Source organism: Elgaria multicarinata, chromosome 9 (assembly GCF_023053635.1).
Source record: "Elgaria multicarinata webbii isolate HBS135686 ecotype San Diego chromosome 9, rElgMul1.1.pri, whole genome shotgun sequence".
NCBI lineage: Eukaryota > Metazoa > Chordata > Lepidosauria > Squamata > Anguidae > Elgaria > Elgaria multicarinata.
In genome coordinates this window covers 72,236,704-72,239,709 of record NC_086179.1, presented here as the reverse complement: position 1 = coordinate 72,239,709, position 3,006 = coordinate 72,236,704, and the positions used below count along the sequence as shown (strand labels likewise).

At 42.8% G+C, this 3,006-nt stretch overlaps 1 pseudogene; it reads left to right on the top strand.

Annotated features, from left to right (window-relative positions):
• Positions 1 to 1,486: 1,486 nt before the first annotated feature.
• LOC134404209 (barrier-to-autointegration factor-like) lies at positions 1,487 to 2,001 on the top strand (annotated as a pseudogene).
• Positions 2,002 to 3,006: the final 1,005 nt, after the last annotated feature.

Below are 3,006 nucleotides of genomic sequence, written 5' to 3'. Positions count from 1 at the left end.
TTTCATCGTGTTATATTTTGCTTGGTGTACGTTAGGCCCTGCATTCAACTGTCCTTTAGTTTATTTAATAAAAGACTCGGTTTATTTTTTAATGACCTTTCACACACTTTTTTTTTTAGTTTACTGGTGTTTTGTATTTGTCATCATTGGGCCAAGAGAGCTGAGAAGAAGCACTGCCTTTTTTTACTGCATAAAATTCTCATGCGAGATCCCAGGGGTTTAAAAAAATCTTATGTTTTAGTTTCTTTCCTTCTTTTTTTTGTCCTTTAACACACACACACACACGTTCTTTATCCAGCCTGTTTCCAATGCAGCAGCAATAGCCACCAGCGTTTTTCTGGGAACCCTCAGGAGTGCAGCTGGGACTCTATGGAGCAATGCCAGATCAGACTTCCGGACTTCCGTTCTGCAGAAGTCAGCAAATCCTTTGACTCACCCTCCTTCTCCTTTAAAGGGGCACCCCCACGTGGGGGGAAACACATCGCCACATCTCAGATGAGAAGGGAGAGATGTTCTCAGTCGCTTTCCCTGAACTCAGCAGTCCCCTGGCCTTTTTGGATCTATAATCTATTCTCAAAGGGAAAGCTTTCACAACCCAGACATCAGTATAGGAAAACAGATAAAGCCTGGGGGAGTAGGGAATGCTTAGGAAACACAAGGCTGCTATGTCCCCCACCTCACCCCGCTATGCTTTCTAAACATATACAAGGTTCCCATGAATTCTGGTATCAAATTATGGATTATTTATTTATTTCCAGAATGTATTAGCCACAAATAGCTCTCAGGGCAATATAAACTAAAACAAATTAAGTCCAGATACATCAAAGCAAAATCAGCACAATAAAATGAGTAGTAAAAGGATAGAGGCTGAGGACTAAACTAGATGCTATGTTAAATTCGCTAGGGGATTCTGGGAGTTGTAGTCCGACACATCACCAGATTGAGGAAGGCTGGGTTGGACTGAGAAAGAAATGACTTGACGAGGGTCACCCAGTGAGATTCAGGGCTGAAAGTCAGACTACACATCATATGCTTAAAACTGTCCATTCTTTCATCAAATAGCAGCTGTGGGGAAGCCCAATCCAGGGTAGGATTGCAGGATGGGAGTTAACCCTTTCCTTTCGGCGCTATTTTCCTGCCAACAATTTCCCTGACTTGCCCCCCCCCCTATTTACAGCAAAGATGCTACTTCAGAAAGGAAAACAGCAGCACCAAAGGAGGAAATATTTGGCAGGAAAGTGGTGTGGGGAGGAAAGGGTCAAACCACTCTCTCTTCATGCTATGGGGCATGTTGCCTTTTGGGAAAGGAAGTGAACGGACAGATGTCGTGTTAATATGTAGTTTGCTCCTGAGTGGTGATTTGAATCCATGTCTCTCTGATCCAAATCCAACATGGAGGATAACACTATCAATGGCTACTAGCCCTGATGGTTTTATGGTGTCTCCAGTATCAAAGGCGGTGAACCATGGCAGTGCGGGAGCCAAAATGACCATCAGCCAGAAGCACTGAGGCTTCATGGCTGAGCCTATGGGGGGGGGGGGAAAGCCTGTTGGCACTTTAGTGGACATTGGAGATGTATTTGGCAAGAAGCTGGAAGACAAAGGGTTTTGACAAGGCTTATGTGGTGCTTGAGCAGTTTTTAGTGCTGAACAAGGACGAAGGCCTCTTCCGTGAATGGCTGAAGGACACATGCAACGCCAAGCAATCCAGAGACTGTTACAGCTGCCTGAGGGAATGGTGTGACACCTTCTTGTGAATGCCATTGATCAAAGCTTGATGGATGCTGTTAGGGCATTTGTAGTTAGCTAGAGATTGAACCTCGCCTTCACCCCCAAGTGTATATTTCTTATAAACCTTCCAGCATCTACAAGGCACTATTGTTCCTGGGGGCGGGGATGGGAAATCATTATTGCCTTTTTAATGTAACTGAACATTTTCCTCTGGGGCAGGGAGTTGCGGAGGAGGAAATGTTCCAATCCAGAGCTCCATAGAGGAGGTTGTCTTTCTTTTGACTTAGAGAGACCCCTCCTTCATTGTTGAGTGACCTAACTCCAAAACCATACCCGCTTACTGACATAAGGGAGAGTTCTTAACTCTCTTGGCTTGTGCCCAGTTGGCCTGATGTTTATCTGTTAATTTTGAAAACAAGAGATGTATTAGGATTTTTGTTCTGCTTTGTTTCCCCTTTTTGATCCTTGACATAACTTTTATGCCAATCGGTTTAATGACAAGAAGTAAAAATCACTGTAAAGTTTTTAAAACAATAAAAATTGGCAGTGTTAAAAACAAACAACAAACATAAACCGAAGGCGGTATGCCTACATACACCCTCTGCTGGGAATGTTAATGTTCATTGTTTTTAACTTTTGCAAACCACTCAGAGAGCTTCGACTATGGGGTGGTATATAAATGTAATAAAATAAATAAATAAATAATAAATCACAAGCGAGGGGGGCTATTGTACTCCTGTCCTGCTTGTGAGTTTGCACTTACTCTATGTCCTACTTGTGTAAACAGAATGCTGGACTAGACAGAGCCCAGGTCTGATCCAGTATATCTCTTATTTACTATATAAATCTCAGATCCTATTAAATCCTGTCTCATATACTCAGGTGTTATTTAATAAAATTATATATCATTACATGTTTTATCCTAGAGCATTCGCCATCTTCCTCCTTCTCTCCTCTCAGATTTCATTTCTGAAATCAGAAATGGGGGCACCATTTCTGATTTCAGAGTATGTGAATGTTAGGGAAGAAGATTCTTTACAGAAAGCCAGTGTGGTGTAGTGGATAGAGTGTTGGACAGGGAGTCAGGAGATCTGGGTTCTAGTCCCCACTTGGCCATGGAAGCCAGCTGGATGACTTCAGGCCAGTCACAGACTCGCAGCCCAACCTAACTCATAGGGTTGTTGTTGTGAGGATAAAATGGAGAGGAGGAGGATTATGTGTGCTGTCTTTGGTTCCTTGGAGCGAAAAAAGTGGGATATAAATGCAATAAATAAA